The 15702-nt window shown below is 38.1% G+C and overlaps 2 protein-coding genes across 6 annotated transcripts in view; one reads left to right on the top strand and one right to left on the bottom strand.

Moving 5' to 3' along the window:
- Window positions 1-15702, bottom strand: part of aralar1 (calcium-binding mitochondrial carrier protein aralar1) — a 321349-nt gene that overhangs the window by 187605 nt on the left and 118042 nt on the right. The window lies entirely within an intron of this gene.
- Window positions 1-15702, top strand: part of LOC145678817 (arylalkylamine N-acetyltransferase 1-like) — a 55686-nt gene that overhangs the window by 2203 nt on the left and 37781 nt on the right. The gene's annotated exons all lie outside the window — the stretch shown is intronic.

Below are 15702 nucleotides of genomic sequence, written 5' to 3'. Positions count from 1 at the left end.
CAGTTCATGTGTGTTATTTCGTGGAATTCCTGGATTGATCCAGCTCGCGACAAGCGGACTTAGTGGTAGACAAACACGGTATGCGTGCGGTTTCTAGGGGTTCTCCTGTTTCCTCCCATTTTCCTCATGCCACCATTATCATCATCTTATTCTCACTGTCTCCTCGGAGCACGATGGGTCAGGTGTGGAGCGCTTACCTCTGGTACATGGAGTCCGTAGTTCGATTCTCGGCCAAATTAGTTTGTAGTGCACAACATCGGTCACCGTGGGTTTTCTCGGGGTACTCCAGTTTCCTCCCACTTTTTCATTCCACCAATTCTTCCATCATCATTAACTTGCCTTAATCATCCGTCTCCCTTAGCCTAACGTATATAACTGTAGGAAGTTAAACTGAGAGATTTCATTTAATTTAATTTTCACTGTCTCCCTTAGCCTCGGTGCATAATGATTGGACGTTGAACTACAAAAACAAGTAGGCGCGGTGGCTCAGTAGTAGAGCATCCGCCTCTGACGTGTAGGGTCCCTGGTTCAATTCCAAATCGCGCCAAGTGGATTTTGTAAAGGATAAATACCGTGTCTATGAGTTTCGTTGGTGTTCACCCATTTCTTCATTTCGTCATTTCATTCGTTATCATCATGCCCATTTCATTTGGAGTCGTTACATAATCGTGGGGCGTTAATTTTTTTTTAAAGTATGATTTCTCCGTAAATATACAAGGGACTTTCACAACTATACTGCAAAAGTCTAAGAATAAATTTCTTATATGAAATGAGAAAAATATATTGGCAACAATGTTTTCACATACTCCATGTCCATTTATTTATTTATTTATTTATTTATTTATTTATTTATTTATTTATTTTGGTAAGAAACCCGTAGCAGCTTTTGAACATGATCTTATATATTCCTTAATTGTAGCACGCGCATTCATTTTTATCCAGTTTAAAAGCTTATACAAGTAGTTCGCGGGTCCAAACAAGATTATGTTCTTCGGGTGCTTATGCAAGAAAGAAATGAAATGAAATCTTTCAGTTTGACGTCCCACGATTTTGCACTTTAGGATAAACGAGAATGATGATTAAAGGAAGTGAATGATGGAAAAATTGGTGGAATGAGAAAGTAGGAGGAAACGGGAGTATCTCTAGAAATGACACGATGTTGTCCATCACAAACTCACTTAGCCGGAGTTCGAACCAGGGACACCACGCACTAGAGGTAAGTGCTTTACCACTCAGCAAGATGAAAGAATAACATTAAAATGAAGCAAAATAAAAAAAAATTCTGAGTACCGGTAAATGCTTCTGGCAACATTGTTTCAATGCAACTACAAGCAAACAAAAGAATGCCACTAACTAAACCTTTAATGAAAATCGATAAAACGAAATTTTTAGTTTTTTTCATCCCACTGTAATGCTCTTTAAGCAAGGAAGATGTGTAGTACCGTGCCGTGGAAAATCAGCGCCCCGGGCGAGAGTAGACGACGACGCCCCCGCGAGGTCGACAGACCAGCCGCGAAGCGCCACCATGGTTAGCACAACGCGTAAAAAAAATGTTCAAAAACAAATCCTGCTTTTCCTTGATTTTGAGCTCTTTTTATTACATTTTTCCTTATATTTTATATATGTGCACATACATTTTCCTAACATGAGTAATATTATACTATAGATCTACAATATTCCAAGTCATTTTTCCTCTCTCTCTTTTCTTTTGTTTTCCTTCGAATTTTGCGTCCCCCTTCATTCGGCGCCCGGGCCCATCGTCCCGCTCGCCCCCCCCCCCCCCTCCTCACGAGGCACTGAAGATGGGTGATTAATGAATCTGAATGATTGTGAAAGAACTCAAAGAATGAGAATATGGAGGTAAATGGGAGAATTTCTTTTAAAAACACACACACACACGAATACGATGTTATCCACCATAAACTTTTATCGCCAGGGATTGAACCAGGGACTTCCTGTACCAGAAATGAGTGCCATACTACTGAGTCAACGTGTTACCACATGTATACGAGGCGTGGACCTATAGCTTAGCGAGAAATTCGAATCTCGGAAGTACCAAAAGGAATCGAACCTAGTGCGCTGATATAACGACGAAGGAACTCAATGATAGTTTGGAAGACGATTCGCTGTGATCATTTCGGCCGGTTCCAGTTCTTCACCGGATCTAGCGTCACGGAATGATCCGATTGAATCACAGCCGTAATCTTTTCTGAAACCAGTTCACACCAATCAATAATTTCGGAGCTGTGTAGGAATTTTGGTCACATTCCATAACATATTAAGCTCATTGTTACTTTAGCAAATTCCTAAGCCAGCTTTACCGTCTTCTAAGCGCATTTTGACATTTTACCCTGAACGGGATGGAAAAAAATAATACCACTTGTTAAAGACGTAGGATGTAACACAATGAGGAAAACCTAGGAGATAATTTTACAACCTTTGAAGCGAGAGAATAAGCCGGGGAGGAGGAAATCATGGCAAGATTCCCCTAAGGGAATAAGTTGAAAATGTCAACCAGACGTAGCTCTACGAAGGTAATGACGGAATATAAAATTTGACACGAGAAGGCAAAGAAAAGGGAGGGGAAAAAAGAATGGAACGAAACGAACGTGGGATGATGGACGGAGATGAAACGTCCCCAGGTATAACGAACCTGTGACGTGACGCGCAGGAGGGTACAAAATGAGACGGAAGGTGGCAAATGTGGGCTGACAAGCTTCTAAGAGTATGTGATCAGAAAAGCAACACGATAGGAAATGAGATACCGTGTAGTAGCAGCGCAAAGGAAGGAAGACAAAAATCCTTCAAGACAAAATTTTAATGAGTTCATTAATTAAACTCCTTTGGGACATTGATTGCAAGATTTCATGTATATAAGGGATTTTTTTTCTTGTTTTTTATGTTCGTGGAACTTGTGGCATGAAAAACAAAATACAATAAATGAATGGTAGCGCCCTTGTAAAGTAACTGGGAAAGTCTAACCTTGAATTACAATTTCGAAAACGAAACCTGGCAAATTAATATGTTAAATGTTATTTTTAATACTAGCAGAGTACCCGTTCTTCGCACGGGAAAAATTCGCATCATTTTGATCATAAAGGGTGAATTTAGAGTTAAACGGCATCGGAAGTGTAACTGTTCGTCTCAGTGACCCCAAAAACTATGGATTCGACACTAATATTGGTCAATTTCGACCATTTATATATATATCTCCCTCCCTCCCCTAAGCTCCACCGACAAAGCGAAATGATAAAAACTATTCCAGGCCTAACTACTAAAAAATTAATCTCATCTATGTGGCAAATTTGATCGAGATCGGTCTGGTGGTTCAAGAGTTATTAAGTCACAAATAGTGACTTTCATTTTTAAACATAGAGATTATATATAAGGATATTCAATGCTTTCTTACATCAGAATGATCTGGACTTTGATTCCTGGGGGGTTGTTATCACTTATCTACTGATCCGCGCGTGCCTTTGGTGCAAAGCCTCTGGTTCGATTACCGGTCAGAACATCCAACGCACTACACTGATTCAGATCTCACTTTTGCGGGACTGCAGAGGCTCAGTGGTAGAGTGCTCACCTCTGTTGCGAGGAATCTATGGTTCTATGTTAAACCATGTGAGTTTGTGATAGACAACATCGTGTTCATGGGTTTTCTGTACGTTCTCCCGTCTCCTCCTACATTTGTATCCCACCATTTTTATAACAATTCACTTTGGTTAATCATTGGTCTTTTTTTTAGCTTACATCGGGGGCACGGTGGCTCAGTGGTAGAGCGTTTACCTCTGATGCGTGGGGTCCCTGGTTCAATCTCTGGCCAAGTTAGTTTGTAGGCAACCGTAAGTAGTTTCCTCCTACATTCCCATTCCATCATTCACTTCCCTTAATTATCAATCCTTCTTAGCCTAAAGGACATAACTGCGGGACGTTAAACTGAAAGATTTCATTTTTTATGTTTATCCTGCATGGCAAATGGAACGGAAAACTACAAAATTTTATTCACTTTCGTTTCAAGACTCTCCAGCTCTGTTTACCTGCCATATTATATCCAAAAAATACTTTTGTCACACCAGGGGCAGATCCATGACAGATTTCTGGGTGGGAGGGGGGTTGTCATACTGCTACTTAGGGATACTTTTAACAGCTTCAAACACTGGGATGGGTTTTATTTGTGTGTATAAAATAATAAAGTTTCCCCCGGATCCGTCACTGTGTCACATCATGGACCAAGAAAAGTATCTTTATGCTGTTTTAGGTGTAGTTTGTTGAACTTCAACGTTGTTTTTCAGTACTAGTATTATATGAGAAGTGGACCTACAGTTTAAGGTAGAATCCAAAGTACTATGATGAATTCAATGCGTTTCCACCGGGAATCGAACCCGAAACGCACATGCGCCAAAGGCGCGTGCGAAAGCCACTAAAACAGCAGGAAGGACTGTTTTGCTTTTTTGTCTCATAGTTATGCTTTGAACGCACGTTAATTTAAGGACGGGGATCAAACTTAGGATCAAATACACCTAAGCCAAGTATAATTTCTAGCAGGGGCGGATCCAGGGGGAACGCGATCGCCCCCCAGGAGAAACTTTCTTATTTTATATATAAATATAACCCATCCTAGAGTTGGGAGCTCTTAAAAGTAGCTCTAAGTAGCAGTATTACATCCCCCACCAGAAGTTCGTCCTGGATCCGCCTCTGATTTCTAATAAGCCAAGTATGAACACTCAGCTACTCAAAAAGTTGTACAAAAAGAATTATTTGGTTGTAATCAAAGGCAGCATCTTGATATTTCCTGAAAGTAAATATTGTTTAGTTTTTAATTCTCCGTTAATAGTTTCATTCCACTTCTTTTTTCTTGAACGTACAAACTTACTTTGTATATTTTAAAGCAGTGGTTCTCGTCTTTTTATCTTCCGCCCCCGTTCTTGAACTATGCATACTCTATGCCCTCCCCTCTTCCGTAAGTGTTGCTCCTGCGGCTGATTCCTATTGCAATTTCAGATGCAAATAATAATAATAATAATAATAATAATAATAATAATAATAATAATAATAAATTCTCACAAATTTATTTCTAGCAAAACTTTAGATTATGTGTTTCAGTAATGTAATACCGTATTGTATTTTACCAGCTTCTTAGTGGAACCACAATTCTTACTCAATAACTGTTTTGGGGCCGAGGTGGCTCAGTTGGTACAGCGTTCACCTCTGGTTCGCGGGGTACTTGGTTCGATCCCAGTTCGCGCCAAGTGGACTTTGAGATGGACAAATACCGAGTGCATGAGGTTTCTTGGGGTTCTCCCGTCTCCTCCCCGTTTCTTCATTCCACCATTTCATTTATTTCTCATCATCATTGTCTCCTTTAGCCTAGCCGGCATAATTGTGGGACGCAAAACTGAAAAAAAAATCATCTTCAACAATTGTTTTGTGTCCTTACGATATTTAATTTAACACCTCTCTTATCCCCCTCGCTCACTCTTCACTCGCGCCCCAGATTGGGAACCTCGGTTTTAAAGATTTCTAACAATGTGAAGTACCAGCTAACCTAGAAACACAATGTTATGATCTCCATGAATATTCCTTCCTCTCCTACAGATTCCAATACTACAGAATGTAATGGAGAACGGAACGAAATAAAAGGTATTCACAGGATAGTACAAATGGTTAGTTCATTATTTAACGACGTCATTTTCACTTTCACATGTCTTTATGAACTTCAAAACGGTCCCTTGTTATCACTGATGATGTAACAGTACAGAATACGTCAGAGATTCCAACAAATCCATGGTACAATACAGAAATTGTGCTGAGCTAGTAGCCAGAAATATATAGGCAATATTAACTGTCACTTACAAATGAATATTTTCCCCAATTATCCAGTGCTCGTACGCTTGATATTTTAAATTCTACTCCTCTCAACCATCCTCCTGTATTTAATTTTTATATACTATTTTTAACCCCTTAGTGACCCTAGAGCTTAAACCGAAGCTTGACCAAACAGATGGAAGGGTATTTATTTACCTAGGTATTAGTGTTGTCCACGAGACGCTGAAATTTCTCATCTCGTCTCATTTTCAAATTCGAAATGAGACGAAAAATATGACAATTCTCGTCTTGCTTTCGAGACGAGGCGAGATATTTCTCGAGTTCTTGTGGTTATTGTTGATTGTGAGTTTAACGTCCTTTTCAGCAGCGAGGTTATACGAGACGGAAGATACTGATTAACGTGGAATCCGAAGCACATGAGTTCCCGCTGGGAATTCGAAACGAAGTCTCCCACGCCAAAGGCGCGTACGCTAACCGCTTAGCCTCGGAGGAGCTCTCAGAAATTTCTTGAGTCTCGTGGCCAATACTAGTGTTTTAATGTTACACGATCCACAGTAAAAACAAAACTATAAATTAATAAAGTGATTGTTGGAACACGATGAATAGTATTTACCACATATAGTTTAAACCCGAGTGAAGTAAATCAATCACGTGGTCAAGCGTTGGCTTCGCATTCGGGATAACGTGGGTTCGATTTCCGCTGGCGACCATCCTGACTGGAGTTTTCCAGGGTTTTCCTCAGTCCTACCAGACAAATGCCGGATATTACCTACTACACAGGCCCTGGTCGATACCTTCCCAAATCCTTTCCATTGTTTTTGTTGTTGTTGTTAGATATACTGTATAAAATGGCCTCTGAGCTGTACCTGGTGATTGTTAAATAATATAAATTGTTACGTCATACCCTTTGTGGACTTCTCGTGGCGCCGAAGGATTCTGATAACTTCTAGATAAAATTATGAATAAAATTTAGTCATAAGCTTTGTTGATGACTAAAACGTGTCGAGTCGAGAAAATTTCGAAGCGAGACGAACGATTCCGAGAATAGAGATGAGAAAACTTATTGACAATTCGAATGACTCGGGTTCGAATAATTTGAGTTTTACTGTATAAGAAGAGAACCACTGCGCCAAGTGACCTGGAAATAATGTTAGACTAGTTTTGATGATCATCTAGTCGGTGGAAATGCTGTTTCCGAAGATACAAATCTCGTGCTTTCCAAAGTGAACAAATAACGTGGATTTATAGCTTAAATCACGAGACAATTGGCGTAGCGAATACTTGATATATAAAGTAATTTGGGAATGTTCCAAATGTTTTAACGTCAACGGATGGATGACCACATCTCTCTAACGGTTTATCTCGTAGGTCATGAGATACAGATAACACATATGGCCCGCACGAGGATTACTTTCATTGCATTTCTCCTCATACGACTTTCTCCACATACGTTACTAACTGAATATACCACTGTAACACTTTCCCTCCCCCTCGCCTCTCTCTCTCTCTCTCTCTCTCTCACACACACACACACACACACACACACACACACACACACACAAAATTACTTGTACAATTTAAAAATGGGATCTCATTCAGAAGTGATGGGAATATTTTTGTGTGTGATAGGTAATCAGAAGTAACCAAGTAACCATAGGACAGGGATGACACAGAAGTATGTTATTAGCTTTAGGGGACGGAAAATAAAATTTCTACGGTTATGCTCCGAGACTAAGGGAGATGGTCATTATGAGAATGACTGAAATGACGGAATGAAGGAAGTGGAAGGAAACGGGAGAATCCCCAGAAATCTCAAGTACTGATTATGTTTAACACACATGCTCTGGGATTCAAACATTAGCCACGGCTCTACCACTGAACCATTGGCTCTTTAGTATGGTCAGCACATCGCTAGTTCCGGAGTTGTTACCAATGTTGCCAGCAGTGAAGAAAATTTCCCACCGGATCACGGCTGAAAATCCATCAGCATTTCAGTAAGATAAGGCTGGATAAGCGATAAAGTTAAAAACTTCTCACGAACATGTTTACAATACGTCATACCAATAATTTATCCAATTTGGTATTATTACAAAGCATAACAAAAGTGATAACTAGGGCTTGGAGTTTTGGTACATCTTCAAATCAGAAATTCTCACCAAATTTTGACTTTCCATCCGTTTCGTTATTCAGACATATTACACCGATATAGGTCTTAATATTCTTTCTCGCTCCCCGTTAGTATTTTTATGTTGATTTATTGTATTTTTACATTATCTACAACAATGCACGTAATTTTGTTTCAATATGTAACAACACAGTAGATAACTTACCGAAATGTATGCTCAAAAATGCATAAGCAGTGATGCCAACCTGAAACCTTATAAAATCTCATCTTGGAAGACAGAAATTCCCGTTTTACTCTTAAATTTCCCACGCGCTATACTAGTTACTAAGTTCTCAAAATGTATAAGATATGAAAATATGAAATATGTCACTTATTTGTTTTTCGACATTTGAGTAAGTTTTTCATAAATTCCGATTTTCTAAATTGCTATTAAGTATTTTCCTTAACTAAAAGAGACTACTGAAATTGTTAACGAAAACGTGCACATTTTGTTGTAAGAAATTCGTATTTTTTTCACGCATACTATAATGTTCTACTGAACGTAACGAAACTAGGTAAACTTTATTCTGCAGTTATTCAGGGACGTTTCAGAGATTGACTATTTCTTGTGTGGTAATTTACTTTCTTCCGTTCATCTTTTTCAAACTCCAGAGCAGTGTGGTAATTGAAGGGGGGAAATTCTCAGACACCTCTGAACACTTCCCTGGAACCTCATTCCTTTTGTACTTTCTAAGGGGGAAACTTAGTAATAACATCAAACCTTCATGTGTAATTACAAAAATTAAATGTATAAACAAATACGAAATGATCAGTTTCTCAACTTCCTCGTAAGGAATCTGTATCGAAATGAAATCTACTCCGAGAAGACAGAGTACAAAGTTACAATTACAATCAAAATTACAACTATGAGCATACTTTATGGAGACGTTCTCACAGAGGTTACCCAAGCACCTTTATACGCTATGTACATTGGAAAAACTCATTTTTTAAGTCTTTTGTGAGAAACATACTGTGAAGTGAGAAATCATAACCTTTTTCATATTGTACAGGGCAGTGGCGTATTTAGAATTTTGTTGGGGGAGGGGGAACTGCCCACCTGAGTTTGAGAATTAAATATATTTTAGTCGATTATCTAATAGTATACTAAGAAAAAACGTGAAACTCGTACGTCGGTGAAGGATCTCACCCCCCTCCCCCGACAAATCTGAAATCTAGCTCCTTCAAACACACGTTAAATATTTGTAATCTCATTTCAACTTAACTGATTTCATTTTAGAAAAAAAAAAATGGAAATATTCAGTTTTACCTGTGTACGTTTTTATCTGAAAGAAAATGTTCAGACAAGTTGAAGCTCAAATACTGATTGCAGATTTAATGGCAAGAATTGCACCCTGATGAATCTTATCACATAAGATTTAGCAGTGAATCTAACCTTTTATTCTATTCATAGAAGAAAAAGAAAGCATCCTATTGGCCTAATTGCTTCCCCCTACCCATTACTTCCCCCAGGCTACTCCTCTTGATTTTCTTTAATTAAAGCATTTATCCTTCTTTATAACTAAACGGTGGAAATGTTTCTTTGCTATAATAACTAAAGTCCCATTATATGGATATCCGTGCAAGTTGGTGTGGAACACCAGTTTCGCTTATCAGCTTTTGCGTACGCGCCTTTGGCGTGGAGGACCGGGGTTCGATTCCCGGCGGGAGCTCATGAGATTCGGATTCACGTTAATCAGTAGGTCCACGTTTCATATAGCTTCGCTGCTGAAAGGGACGCTAAACTAAAATAACTCAACTCGTTTATCAGCTGCTCTTAGGTTTGGTGTTACTGACGACGGCCGACTTGAATCACATTAACAATGGGCGAAAGTATGATAGGAGAAACGAAGGACAGTAACAACTAAGAAAAAGAAATAGAAGAGTAGAATGGGCGAAAGAAAGAACGTAGTTCTTACATGGAATGGAATTTGGCAAATACAGTATTATTTCTGAACAAAGAGCATAAGAATATGGTAAGTCAATTAAATTCTTAGAAATTGTAAGAAGGATTATTGTTGTAGGTACTTGAAATGCGAGAAACTAACAAACTTATTTTGTGGGGGGCTTGAGCCCGATAGCCTCCTAAGCACGCCAGTGGTACAAGAAAATTTTCATGCGAGTAAAGATTTCTTTCGGAATGCGTTGAGAAATTACCGCCGAGTCTGCAAGATTACTTCCCTAGTACAAGTATATTTTAGGCAAACACTAACTTCCGCCCCCACCTAGTGATGAGCAAATGCAAGACCAAGACCAAGATCGGGGTGGTCTTGGTCTTGGTCTTGCACTGGAACCCTAGGTCTTGGTCTTGGTCTTGGTCTTGCACACCCAGTCTTGGTCTTGGTCTTGGTCTTGCATGCAAGAGTCTTGCAAGTCTTGCATTTAAGAAATCTCAAGCTTTTCATAGGTAAATTTTACTATGTATATAAGGGATAATAAACTCTACAATGCACCAGTAATAACGGAAATACAATTTATGTTTCTAAATGTAATATAATTTAACGTTGTGTAAGTATGATAGCGTACAACATAGGTGATGACCTTTATTTTTTTTTTAATGGGTGCCCATGCTTCCCTGCTTATAAGATATGCCTAAATCACAACGTTTCGTAATCTGTTTATATATATATTTTTTTAACAGATCCAACACTCCACTGGTTCCCAAACTGGGGAGGCTACCCCTGAGGCGCATGAAAGAAAATCAGACGGCACAGATTATTGAAAAAGCATGAATTGCAAAATTATTTTTACACTCTAAAGGCGTCAGATTTTTCTTTCCAAACACGATTAGCTAATTCTTGTATTAAACAAACTTCCAATTAAATATTGAAACTTTGTTTTACTGATTCCAATATGTACTCTATGGGGCAGAGACATTCACATTACGCAAAAGCGATGCAAAAATTGCAGATTTTCGAAACATGGGAATGGAGAAAAAAGGAGAGAGTTACATAGCCGTGTTGAACGAAAACGAATGAGGTGTTAGAAATATTAGCAGTAGGAGAAAAAAAGAAGAATTTTAGATATTGTTAAGAGGAGGAAGAGCAACTAGTTGGGATATTGGCTGAAGAGAAACTGTACTATGAGGGACGTGCTGGAGAGTATTGTGAAAGGAAAAAGAGGGAGAGAGCGAAGGAGACTAGTTGAACGAAGGTATTAAAACAGAAAATTGCCACGTCAAGACGAAGAGACTAGCTGAGGACCACCAAATGTCGAACCTTGTCTGTTGAAGCAAATAACCTGCCAATAATGGCAGAATAGCTATTATGATGATGGTATGTTTAGCAATATTGACCAAAAAAAGAGGGAGAGAAAATTAAAATAATAATTATTATAATCAAACCTCTTAATATTTTAGAATAATTTGAATGAAAACTGAAAACGACTCAACTGTCTATGTCTTTTGTGTAGACTCAATTTATATAAATACTGTTGACCTGTATTAGAAATACAAAATAAGGGCATCAAACTCCAAGTTATTTGAAGTCTCACTTGTGAATATGGATTACTAGTATGAAGTATCCACTTTCTTGGGTTAAACTATAATAATAATAATAATAATAATAATAATAATAATAATAATAATAATAATAATAATAATAATAATAATAATAATAATATTTCGTTGGTCTATCACTCTTTTACTATTAGTAAAGCGCTCTCTAATATCGGTCATTTTCGATTATTTTTATGTTTCCCTCTCTTCCTCCTCCCCACGTTGCGGGGCTGAATTTGGATTTAAACGGCATCACAAGTGTCACTGTTCGTGTGAGAGACCACGAAAACTATGGATTCGGCACTAATATTTGGTCATTTTTAATCATTATTATGTATCTCCCTCTTCCCCAAATTACGAGGCTGAATTTGGTCGTAAACGGTATAGGAAGTCTCAGTATTCAACTCAGCGACCTCGAAAACTATGGATTCGACATTAATATTCGCCATTTTCGATCATTTATATCTCCCCTCCCCTCCACCAAGCTCTGGGGCTGAATTTTGATTTAAACAGCACCGGAAGTATCATCGTTTACCTCAGCGATCCCCAAAACTATAGATTCCATTTTAATGTCGGTCATTTTCGATCATTTTAAAATATCTTTCCTCTCCCTCTCCCCTAAACTGCAAGGTCAAAGTGATATGACAGAAACCATCTCAGGTCCGATCCTCATCTATGTTGAAAATAAGATCGAGTTCGGTCAGGTGGTTCAAGAGTTATAAAGTTTTATATATATATCCCCTTTCGCTCTTCTCCCCCTAGGTTCTACCATCAAAGTGAACTGACATATAACATTCCAGGCTTGAACTTCATCTGTTAAAAATTTGATCGAGATTACTCGTTTGGTTCAAGTTATTAAGTTTTATTTATTATTCTATAACTCCCCCTTCTCCCCTCCCCTAAGTTTTACCGTCAAAGTGAAATGATGAAAACACTCCCAGGCTCAAACTCCATCTGTGTTGAAAATTTGATCGAGATCGGTTGGGTGGTTCAAGAGATTAGTAGTCACAAAAATAGTCACTTTCAATTTTATAATATAGATTTATTGTTGTAGGATAATGTTATAGCGCTCAATCCTCGATGTGTCGTATACCTAAGGACGCTAAAAGTTATATTAATAAACAATTATTCAACGTATAAGCATCCGCTCATGAAATCAAACTTGCGGTCACATGAAATGTCATGAAAATGTTATTTCGATATTAATGTTATGAGCACACATTAAAAATTCCCAACGGATGCTTGAGTTTCGGAGCCAAGGCCATACCCATGTAGTCGACACCTATGGTGTATGGTATTACCAATGTTCAATACTACATTTCTCTTTAGTTTTGGAAGAAAAACACCACTAATATGTTTTGAAACGAAATGAAATATCTAGTTTAACGTCCCACGATTATGCATCGAGTTTAAGGGAGACGGTATTGATGAGAAATGAATGAAATGGTGGATTGAAGAAAGTAGGAGGGAACATCAAAACACCGAGAAAACCCACGCACACGGTGTTTGCCGACCAAAAAGTTCCCATGGCGCATGCTAAAATCCAACCAGGGACCCGTATAACCACATGTGACTGCTCTACCACCGAACCGGTACTTGTGCAAGACTCTTGCGCAAGAGTCTTGGTCTTGGTCTTGGTCTTGCAGGTGTGGTCTTGGTCTTGGTCTTGGTCTTGCACCCCTTGGTCTTGGTCTTGGTCTTGCATCTGGATTCCTGGTCTTGGTCTTGGTCTTAATCTTGGTCTTGCATGCAAGACTCTTGCAAAAACTGCAAGACCAAGACTCTTGCGCTCATCACTACCCCCACCTCGAAATGTTTCAATTTCCACACTGCTCCAGAGTATAACTTACGTTTGTTGTCGCTTGTTTGTTTGTTTGTTTGTTTTTTCAGATTCACAGCTTCTTGCATAAATAACTTTCATACTACATTCCACTATCAAATTACAAAATTTGATAATTAACAGTGATTTAACGTTTATTCATGGGTCATTAGCCTACTTCCTGCTCATAGAGAATTGTATTGGTGTTGATGAAATAAACATATGAAAAATTGCATATAGCGGCAATTTTGACGAAAATTCTCTATAATTATTCGAAAAAGTAATGTGAAAAAAATTCCACAAGTGAGATTTTTCCCACGGGTTGACATAACTGGGCATGAGATGAAGAAATAAAAAAGTACCCCTTAAATTGCGAACACTAAAGCGACAAATTTAAAAACATGCTGAAATTATGAAATTTTGCTACTCTCTACTAAAAGAGACTAAAATCACAAATTATCTTTGGTAAAATAAAAGAACTTGAGTCAATGTTAGAACAAAATCTCTCCTCCTCCTCCTCACAATATAAAGTACTCCTAGCAAACCGAGAAGGTCTGCTATTTTCCAAAATTGAGATGACGAATGTTGTCAAATTCAATACATTTCTATCTCACTCTTCCATGCCTTCAAATGTCAACAAATCAAAGATCAAATTGTGATATTCATTTGTATTCTTTCGATGATCAATAAAATAATATTTTTCAAGTGACCAAATATCTAGACGTATAGGGCCTTATGCAGAATCGTTCTGATTCGTGATTAGTCCATGCTAAAGAGTTCGACTAACATACGTTTCCTGCAGTAGTCAGACATTTAGTATGATGGTAATCATACGTGAAAACGACTCTGCATAAGGCGGATCGAGTTTAAAACTTTAAACGTGTGTTTTCGATATAGTATAATTATTGATTAACGACATTTTTCCTTCCGCCAGCTTTCTTCCACCGTTTTTTTTTTTTTTTTTCACTCGTTCACCCATCAGTTTCAATACTTTTTTTCCACCAAAAATCCTAGCCCCAGGGATAATTATGTTCATTTTCATAAAGGCCTAATTAAGCTTCATTAAAAACCACAATAACTTAGTGGTAAACTGCTCACTTCTGGTGTCATAGGTCCCTATTCGACCCTAGAATGTAAATTTGTGGAGAACAACATAATCCACGATGTCTTAGATGGTTTTCGGGTTATAGATAGCAAAAATTACTAAACTGATCGGTTACACTTTTGGAGAGAATAACTCCCCAACCATCCTCATGATACTAGGTTATTATTTTAATATTTTACCCCCGAAATTTGTAAAAGCATATCATGAGTGTCAAGAAACATCGATAGCCAATAAATTGTAGCACGTTCCTCCTATCTTTCTATTTATTTATTTATTTTTACTTTAGTCAAATCCACATGATGGATCGAGAAAACAAAGTAAGAGTAACTGGAACGAAGAAGTTTGTATCAAACCATAGAAGTAAGAGAAGCAGGAGAAGGTAGAAATTGTGACTAGTTTTTTGGTATTTATGTACTATTCAGGCGCGCAACCAGAAATTTTTGTTGGGAGGGGTCGGATAATATAAGACACTATATTAATGTAGTATCGAACAGGAGTTATTCTCCAGCCGAAAAATTAACGATAAATACACTTTTTAGTACTGACACCTATATTGTCACGAAAAATGATAAAATTAAATTGTTTTTATCAGAAAAGAAGTAAGTACTAAAAATGACGAATAAATTCAATATTTCTCTGCTAACAAGTATAGTTTTATTAAGAAATTGTCCAAATATATGACGAGTTACGAAGTTTTGGGGTTGTCCGTACCAGGCCCGTATCCACGGGGGGGTCTAGAGGGGGCCGGGCCGCCCCTAAACTTTTGCTGGAAGTCCCTAAAATTTTCATGGAAGGCTTGCTAATGAACTATAATATGGTGATAAATTATAACATGGTTGGATCGAGCCCCCCTAACTTCTATCGGTCCCCCCCTACATTTTTGGACTGGCTACCGGCCTGGTCCGGACCCAGTGATTCCCCGTGGGTGCGCCCGACACTACTATACGATTAATGAAGATAATGAAACGTTAAGAAAGAAATGGCCAAAAACTTCAGGAAAAAGGAAAGGGCGTTTCTGAGTCAGTGAATAAAGATTTGCAGAAGAAGAAAGTTTACCAAATGTTTATTGTGTGGTATTGAAACATATGCAGCCAAAACTTGGATAGCTTATAAATTTAAAAAAAAAAAGAGAGAGAGAGAGAGAGAGAGAGACAGCTAGAGGTTTTGAAACGTGGTTATGAAGAAGAATGAAGGTTAGCGGAGTCCAGAGGAAAATCAATGAGGAACAATAGAGAACAAAGAACAATATTGAACTAGTTAAACCGGGAAACCCAAATATAAACGGCAGTAGCGTA

Source organism: Thermobia domestica, chromosome 2 (assembly GCF_964235325.1).
Source record: "Thermobia domestica chromosome 2, izTheDome1.hap1.1, whole genome shotgun sequence".
NCBI classification, from domain to species: domain Eukaryota; kingdom Metazoa; phylum Arthropoda; class Insecta; order Zygentoma; family Lepismatidae; genus Thermobia; species Thermobia domestica.
Note: the sequence above shows the minus strand (reverse complement) of the source record. Positions and strands in the feature narration are given on the sequence as shown.